At 39.5% G+C, this 8559-nt stretch overlaps 1 long non-coding RNA gene across 1 annotated transcript; it reads left to right on the plus strand.

Moving 5' to 3' along the window:
• Nucleotides 1-676: 676 nt before the first annotated feature.
• LOC113261691 (uncharacterized) lies at nt 677-7728 on the plus strand. Its single transcript, XR_003318484.4, has 3 exons — nt 677-785; nt 7069-7170; nt 7598-7728. It is a non-coding gene; the product is annotated as an uncharacterized LOC113261691 (long non-coding RNA).
• Nucleotides 7729-8559: the final 831 nt, after the last annotated feature.

Genomic DNA, 8559 nt, shown 5'->3' on the forward strand with positions numbered 1-8559 from the left:
TGAGTGGGAGGAGGGGCCGAGGGTGAGAGAGAATCTCAAGGAGACTCCCCGCTAAGCATGGAGCCTGACCCGGGGCTTGATCCCGCAACTCTGAGATCATGAGCCCAGCCAAAACCAAGAGTCCAACGCCCAACCAACTGGTCACCCAGGCGCCCCTCAGTTTTCAATATTGGGATAGAATCTCATATTTGAAAGATAAAACATTTTTCATAAACACACACAAATAGAATAAAAAGTGCTTGGCAATCCAAAAGTCCTGAGATGGAGTATTCCAGAATAGGCAAGAAAACAAGCTTTGCCACTAGCTCTGTGTGCAGGTTCAAATTATCTAACCCCTCCTGTGTCTCAGTTTCCTCATCTGTACAGGGAAAATAACAGCCCCTTCTTCAGATTAATTAATAAATTTTGACTACTTTGAACAGTGCCTGGCACATTGTAAATTCTTAATATGTCACCTATTATTTGCATTATTTGATAATGACATTGAAACAAAAGAAACCAGAACTATTGCTAAATGAAACATAAAATAAAATGAACAGAAATGAAGACCCACACATCACTGAACTTGCCTTTGTGTTTCTACCGTGTATCTATTGCAGATGAATTCTCTCCAATCCTATTTTGGCCTGAGATGACACGCTATCTGCTTCTTGTCCATTGGTTTTATCTCAGCAGGCTTCTTTAACAGTGATGTGTGGGCTGGCCTGGACATGGGAGGACATGAATATGGGACATAGCATCCTGAACTCTCAATGCCATTCGCAGTGATTCCCCCAGAAAGACAGGTACAGATGACAGTATCATTTTTTACCATTTATCATATCTTTGCTTCTTACTCTGCTTGCTGCCAAGCTTCCAGATTTGTCCCAGATTCAAGTCTCCAGACCTCTCCCCTCTAAAAGGTACCATAATCACTGACTCATTTCTTAGCTAAGGTAATTAAATCATTGTCACCCCATTCATTTTTTTAAAAATAGCATATTATTTTCTCTCCTTCTTCCTAGCACTGTTTCTTAGCTAATTTACTTGACTCATTGTCAGCCTATCTATTTACAAAAATAGAAAATTGTTTCTTTCTTCCTTTCTAGTCCTAAATGGAACTCAATTGACTGTAAAATGTGATTCTTTCTTTCTTTCCTCCTGATGTTTTAATCTAATCTGGAGCATCTTCAACCCAGAATTGAATGTCAGTGACCATCAGAAAGATGGTCCTTGGCCTTCTTTGCCTTTCCCCAAATATGTCTGGGGCATGGACTCCACTCTTGGGATTGGACATGAGTCTGCAAGATGAGTACTGGCAGGAGGATGTCTGAGGGCACAACTACCAACTTGGAAAGGTGACTTTCCATTAATCTGACAAACATTCTGCTTTCTTACGATCAATATTATTAATCAGATAAAAACATGCAATTTTCTACATAAAACAAAAACTCCCCCAAAATGACTTGTTACTGTGGATGAACTCACCGTGTTCTGTTTAAAGGCAGTCCTTCAACATATGCACTAGATCTTATTTCCTCTCACCCAGTAACGGACATTGCTGCAGTCGTTCCTGCTCCTTGGCTCAGGTTAGCAATTCTTCCCTCTCCATGAAATCATTTCCATCAGCCTACAAACGTGCCTTTGTTTCTATCACCTTTAATAAAATGAACAAAAGGCTTCTTTTGACCTACTTTCCCCTCCATATACTGCTGATTCTCTTTATACTTTAATTTCTTAATGGCCATCTGTAAACTCCAATGTTTCCCTTCCCACTCTTTTGAATATACTCCAATGAGGCTTTTGCCTGCATTGCTCCACAAAATCTGCCTGTGCTTAGGCCATCAGGACACCTCACTGGATCATTCCAATCATCAGTTCTCAGTCCGCATCTTACCTGACCAGCAGCATTTACGACACTGACCGCTCCCTCCTTCTTTGATGTACTTTCTTCACTGGGCTTCCACAATCCCACGCTCTTGGTTTTCCTCCTGCTTCTGTAGCTGTTTCTTCTCAGCCTTGGGCCAACCTGCTCTCTTCTGTCTCTAACCTCTTAGTGTTGGACTGTGCCTCAGGATCAGTCCTGGGCCTTCTCTTCTTCTGTGTCCACATTCACACCCTTGATGATCTCCTCTGTTCTCTGGGTCATAAATTTCACCTCTAATCTGACAACTCCCAAAGTTATCTCTCCAGCTTAGATCCTTCTCTTGAATTCCTGACTTACATATCCAACTGCCTACTTGAATATCGAATAGGAATCTCAAACTTGATAGGTCTCAAACAGAGCTCCAGATCTTACTCTTCAAACCTGGTCCAACTGCAGCCTTCTCCATCCTGGCATCTTGGCATCCTGGACAACTCTGGCCTTCCATCTGCTCACATCAAAAATCTTTGAGTTAGCTCTTTGACTGTTGTGTATCTCTCACATCCAGTTTGTCAGGAATTCCTATTTGGCTCTTCCATCAGATATTACCAGAATCAAACTACTCACCACCTCCTTGGTTACTACCCTGATTAAACCACCATCCTCTCTCACCTGAACTAACCCAGAACTCTCTCTCTTCCTCTAACCTAAACCCCATGTTAGTAGGCAAAATGAGCTTAATTTTTTTTTAAGATCTTATTTATTTATTTGACAGAGAGAGACAGCCAGTGAGAGAGGGAACACAAGCAGGGGGAGTGGGAGAGGAAGAGGCAGGCTCCCAGCAGAGGAGCCTGATGTGGGGCTCGATCCCAGAATGCTGGGATCATGCTTGAGCCAAAGGCAGACACTTAACGACTGAGCCACCCAGGCGCCCCCAAAATGAGCTTTAAAAAGCTAAGACAGACCATATCGTTTGTTCAAAATCTTCCAGTAACTTCCCATTTTACTTGGAGCAAAAGCAAAACTCTTAGAATAGGCTGAAGGTCCTACTTAATCTGGCATCCCATTATCTGACCTTCTCTCTTTCTACTCTCCCCTTTACTCACTGGCCTCTTTGCTGTTACTCCATTACCCCAGACACACTTTTCCTCTGGCTGTTCCCTCTGCCTGAAATGTTCTTTTCCTTAGCTCACTTCATCTCTTCCTGCATGTCTTCCCTCAGTGAGGGACCTTTCTCAATGAGACGTCCTCTAACCACCTGGTTTCCTACCCCAGCTGGGCCGTGCACACATTCACATGCTCACACAGGGGCAACACATAAACCACTGGCATTTCTGATTATCCTGTTCTGTTCCCTTTTTTTCTGTAGTTATCGCCTACTAATGTATAATTTACTTATTATATTTGTTATTTGTTGTCTATCTTGTCACTAAAATGTAAGCTGCTTGAGGGTAAAAATCCTTGTTTTATTCCTGGTGTACTAGAAGCAATACAATATATGTATCTGATGAATAGTTGATATTACAGAAAAGTTATTTCTCTCTGATAAAGCCAAATGAGAATTTTTAAATCCTGCAGTGGCATGACTGTCCTCTGTATTTTAATGTGGGGGTAAAGCCCACAGCTACCACTGGAACTGTTCATATTCACTGATTAAGCCACAAGTTAATGCATCCTCTAGGACAAGTATTTGAACTGTGTTCACGATAGGAATTCAAATTGAGTAGAAAACTGGGTAAAAGAAAAGTGGATTATGCACCTCCTAGAAGAAGTATGGCGCAATCTCAAGGAAGGAAGCCTGGCATGATAAACTAAACTAAGTACTAAGGCCTGCAATTTCAAGAGGATTTCTGGGGACAATGCAATGCCTCTGATGCAACCTCCCCATAAGCTCTATCACCATCCTAATCACCAATGTGGAGGATGTGTAAGGGCAGGGAAGCTTTGGATAATACTAAAGACTCCTTAAACTTCATAACACCTTAGACCCCAAGCAGTCCTGATGTAGGGTATCACAGGAGGACAGAAAACAGGGAGGAGGAAACTGCCTACCTGTTTCAGAAACGAAAGGTGAGCACTAGCATCCTGGGGCAGAGCTGCAGTCACAGTGCAGTCTGCTGACTGGCCACAAGGATAACCGTGGTAGAACCAGGAGCTAAAGCACCAGGCCCAACAGTGGAGTAGGGCAGGGTAGCAGAGTACTGAAAAGTAGTATCCAGGTAGAGTGACAGCATCTGGGGCAGCCCCAGCCCATGTGGAGGGGCCAAGAAGGGGATGGAGGGCAACAGCAGCAACATAGGCAGCAGCCTGAGAGAAAAGGAATGGGGACCCAGGTGAAGCAGCTGTGACGGGCACGATGGGCGTGAAGTATAAAACAGTGGCTCCTGTATGAACAGTGGCTTGGTTGGGCACAGAGTGGCAGTTCAGAGTAGAGCTGTGGTGCCCCCTCAGCTAAGCAAAATAAGCCAGTCAGAGAAGGACAAATACCATATGATTTCATTCATGTGTGGAATTTAAGAAACAAAATAAATGAACAAAGGCGGGGGGGAGGGAGAAAAAGAAACAGAGTCTTGACTATAGAGCACAAACAGACGGTTACCTGAGGGGAGGTAGGTGGGGGGATGGGGATTAAGAGTACACTTATCTTGATGAGCAGTGAGTAATATATGGAATTGTTAAATCCCTATATTGTACACTTGAAACGAATGTAGCACTGTATGTAAACTACACCGGAAGTAAAATTTTAAAAATAATGGTAATAGGGCACCTGGGTGGCTCAGATGGTTGGGCGTCTGCCTTCGGTTCAGGTTATGATCTCAGGGTCCTGGGATGGAGCCCTGCTTCCGGCTTCTTGCTCAGCAGGGAGTCTGCTTCTCCCTCTGCCTTTGCCTCTCCTCCTGCTCATGCTCTCTCTCTGTCTCTCTGTCTTAAATGAAAAAATCTTTAAAAAATAAGAAATAAAAAAATAATAATAAAGAAGATCCCTTTACAAGACGTGGTCTTATAAAGAAGTAGGACTTTATATTTATAAAATGCAACTTCTATATTTGGTAACTCATGACTCAATGTCAGCTTGGGTACAGTTGTTTTATAAAACTAAATTAAACATTAGTTTATACAATTTAATTTTGTTCTGGACTTTTATATTTCAATCTCCATTGGCAAGTTTTCTTGCTAAGTATAGAGTGAATGTATGGATGTATATAGTAAATGCATGAATGAATGGAATATTTGTTAGATGGGCACCGCTAAGTTCATGCTTAGTAAACTGTATGAGACATGTCTTTCATTGTCTACCCAATCTACAGCACCATATAAAGAATCTGTCCCATAGACTGTAAACATAGAGCAGCCTTGGTCCCTGGTGGCTTTCTAGTTCCCATGAAATCCATTGGAATTTTGGCTTCAGTCTCTGGTTTCCGTGAGACTTATGCCCTTTATCTGAGTTATTCAAAGACTCTATTCTCTTTAATAAAAGACATTTGACTCTAAAAGCAATTCAGAATACCTCAGTTTTTCTAGAGTGCAAACACAAGCAGCCTAGCTTCTCACTTTCTTTCAGGGCATACATTTTGTTACAGACAGGATGTCAGTGTCCCCTCACCCTCCCACAAGTTCATATTGAGGCCCTAACCCACAGTGTGGCTGTATTTGGAGAGGGCACTCAAAGGAAGTAATTGAGATTGAATGAGGTCATAAGGGCAGTGCCCTGATCCTTTAAGATCAGTTTCCCTTATGCAAAGACACCAGAGCCTCTCTGAAAATCCTTCAGATAATGTTTATAAACATGCAGTTGATTTTGGCTTAATATAGCACCAAGAACTGTTGCCAAACATCCTATTTTTTGTATTGACAATTCTCTTGCCTTCTTTCAATTCCTTATAATTCATTTCCTTTTAATTATCTGTTGCTTGAACTATGGCTTCCAGTGCAATATTCCTTGGAAAGCAGTAAGGGCAGGCATCCTTATCCTGTTCTTGACTCCACAGGAAAATCTTTTAATGTTTCACCACGATTAATGATGTTTGTTGCGGTCTGTATCAGTTATTAACCAGTTTGAAAAACAGAAACCATGTTAGGAATGTCAGAGGGTAGTTAACACAGAGAACTAATTATAAAATTGTTGAAAAGACTAAGGAGCAAAAAGGTGAAAGTGGTTCTCAGAGCCCAGGCATGCTGTACTTGTGGGCAGCTGGGGCACAGCTGGTGAAGCTGCTCCCGCTGCTAGGGCCGGGAGCAGAAGGAAACAAATGGCTTTTTCCCCCTCTGCCCCCTTTCAAATCCTCACCATTGTCTCCCCTTGGCAGAACCTGACCGAACCACAGCAAGGGAGAAGAGGAAATAGAATTGTCAGGCTTCCAGAAGAGAAAAAGCAAGTGCAGAAATAAAGCTGACAGCTACAAGTCAAAAAGCTGCACAGTATCCTCCTTTAGATTAGGAAAGTTTTTGTCCATTCATAGTCATCTAAGAGTTTTTCATGTTTGCTTGTACCTAATGAGATGATTAAATGGCCTTTCTTTTTAAATCTTTTAATGAATACAATAAGGAGATTAGGTTAAAGATTTTCTCATTGTTGCATGTGCTTTGCATTCCTGCTATAAAACCTGCTTGATCATGATGTATTTGTAAGCATACGTATACACGTTTATGTGTTTTCTGTGTATGAATGTGTATATGTGATTTTATTTGCTAACATTTTTCCCACTTTTACTGCAATATAATTGACATATAACATTGTGTGTATATTTGCTAACATGTTTGGGGCTTTTCATCTGTGTTTATCAGCAAGACTGGCCTTTCATTTTCATTTCTCCATTCTGTTCTTGTGTAATATTGTATGAAAGTTATACCAGTAGGTGCCTTTTTCCTCCTTTTGTATTCTCTAGAAATTAACTGTTATTTGAAGTTTTGTGGTTTTTTTGTTTTTTGTTTTTTTTAAGTCTCATATGAACTCCAAACCTAGTGCTTTAAATTAGGGTGTATTTTGATTCATGGTTTATGTTCATTCATATTTTCTCTTTTCTAATGTTTCTGAAATTAATCTTTTTCTGAAAAATTATCTTAAGGTTTTTAAATTTAATAGCATAAAATTGTTGAGATATTTTATTACGTTTTTTTTTTACAATTCCAACTCTGTCGATTAACTTTTGCTGCAAAACATAGTGGCTTAACATTTATGGTTGTTATGATTCTGTGGGTTGACTGGATGGTCTCTTCTGGTCTAGGCCAGTTTGGGGACCAAATGGTCTAACATGGCTTTTCTCACCTCTCTGGTGGTTGGCAGCCTGGACAATCTAGAAGGACCTATCCGAAGTTTTCCTTTACTTGTGAGTTTCATTGCAATTTCTGACATATTTGAATTATTCCTACATATTCCCTTTTGTGCTTTTCATTTATTTCTTCCTTTTTGCCTTCTGCTAAAGTAATTAACTTTTCTTTACCCCTACTTTATATTTCAGAATTATACATCTTTTTATCTATTCTGTTAGTGGTTACTTGGATTTTTATCCTGCATAGAAGTTTTTAAAATATCTCAAGTTTAAAGCTATGTCTACCATTTTTCTAATTCTCATCCCTGTGTTTCTGCCTAACTTCTAGCATCTTCCATATTATTGTTCTCTTATATTTTGGTTTATTTTTTTTAATATTTAATGTTTTGACTAGGCTCTACATAGTAAAAACAAATTTTTTTCAAAGCTACAAAAAGTTGTACATTGAATGATTTTTTTCCCTTCTTTGTGCCTTGCCTTCAAGGCCCCCTCTGCAGAGGCAACCATTAGTACCAGCTTCTTGTACATCCATCCGGAGGCGCAGTATGCATATACAAGTGTATAAGGTGTGTACATAAAATTTTCTTTTCTCATGTAAATGTTGGTATATGACCCATACAGTTCTACATGTTGTTTTTTCATCCAAAAATACTTCTTCAAGATTACTTTATATCAGTTCATATATAGAGCTTTCTCATTGCTAGTAATAATTTATATATTTATAATATATAGATATATATTTTATATTACACATATCAAAAGATAATATAATGGCTTTATGATTCTTTTTATAATAGCCATAGCATGCATCATAATATATTTAACAAAACACCTACTATGGATATTTCAGTTGTTTAATGTTTTTGCTACTAAGAACAATATTGAAGTGAGCATATTTGTATAAACCTCATTTTGCATATATGTATATATATCTGTAATATAAATTCCTCAGAGGGCATGCATCACAGGGCATGTATGTTTTAACTGCAGCATATTATTCTCCAAATGAATTTCACTGCTTTCCTATAGCTGCCCCATTAAAACTTCCTGTTACAAAAGTGTTGGTGAGCATGTCTGGAAAAGGATGTGGAGAAAAAGGAACCCTTGTGCACTGTTGGTAGGAATGCAAATTGGTGCAGCTGCTCTGGAAAGCAGTATGGAGGTTCCTCAAAAAATTAAAAATAGAACTATCATATGATCCAACAATTCCACTTCTGGGTATTTGTCTGAAGAAAATGATAATGCTAATTTGAAAAGATACTCACCCCTATGTTTATAGCAGCATTATTTATAAAGATATGGAAATGGATGGATAAGTGAATGGATGAATGGATAAAGAAGATCTGAGATATATATATATGTACATAGATGTGCTACTCAGCCATAAAAAAATGAAAGCTTGCCATTTGTGACAACATGGATGTACCTTGAGAGTATTATGCTAAG

This window comes from Ursus arctos, unplaced genomic scaffold, assembly GCF_023065955.2.
Source record: "Ursus arctos isolate Adak ecotype North America unplaced genomic scaffold, UrsArc2.0 scaffold_5, whole genome shotgun sequence".
NCBI classification, from domain to species: Eukaryota; Metazoa; Chordata; class Mammalia; order Carnivora; family Ursidae; genus Ursus; species Ursus arctos.